Raw genomic sequence first — 1,017 nt, forward strand, 5'->3', positions numbered from 1 at the left:
TTTAATTTGCTTTTTCTAATTCTTACTGTGATAAAAATATGCTAAATTTTAATATTTGAATAGTACTATATATGATAACTGGATATTTACTAAATGTAATTTGATATCTTTTTTTATTTAGCATCTTTATTTATACCGCAACTAAATGTTATAAGTTAGTATTATTCAAACAAATATTTATTAAAATTATTATATTCTTTCTCAGTGTCAGAACAAAAAAAAGATAAAAAGATAAATTGAAATTAAATTTAATTTGTAGATCAAGAAAAACTTACCAAGTGAAGTTCAATCATAATTATGTCAATGGATCTTGTTCAGATGGAAAACTAATAATAGTCGTATGTCTGTGCACGAAACCTAATTATAAGGCATAATCTATATTAATAGAAACGGGCACAAGTGATGTTCGAATTCTTACTTTAAAAACCTATATGTCTAATACTTGACGAAATAATCGCGATAACTTTTAACTCATTTTTTGCAATCACGAGATACGCGGATGTACCATCCAGAAACGTTCCACGGTCCTGAATTCAAAATCTATCGAAGTCCGATGCATGCAATGATTCTCTCGAAGTCTCATTCATAATCAGATTATCGATCATAACTTAACGTAACTTTTTCTCTAGAGCGGAAATGTGAAAATTTTTATGTACGTGAGTGTACATACACATGCATAAAATATGTACAAAAAAATTTTCACTTTTCACGTTTTCACCTTAGGGAAAAAGTTGCATGATCGATACCCTGGAAACGCAAGAAACACTTGAATCGGAATCAGAAAGCATTGAAACAACGAAAGAACGTTAATATACGGCGATTTTTTGAATTGCACAAACTACGCGCAGAAGAATCATAAGAATCACATGTATTCTGTTGATTTACAATAAAAGAATTTACATTAATGAACAACGTCCCTCCATGCGAATTTATCCTTATTATATTGCCATAAAAAAATTTTTCGTTATTACCCAATGGTACAGCAGCGGTCAGGATTATGATTAGGAGAGCTTCATC

The sequence above is a fragment of the Acromyrmex echinatior genome, chromosome 10, assembly GCF_024713525.1.
Source record: "Acromyrmex echinatior isolate Ae372 chromosome 10, ASM2471352v2, whole genome shotgun sequence".
Classification (NCBI taxonomy): Eukaryota; Metazoa; Arthropoda; class Insecta; order Hymenoptera; family Formicidae; genus Acromyrmex; species Acromyrmex echinatior.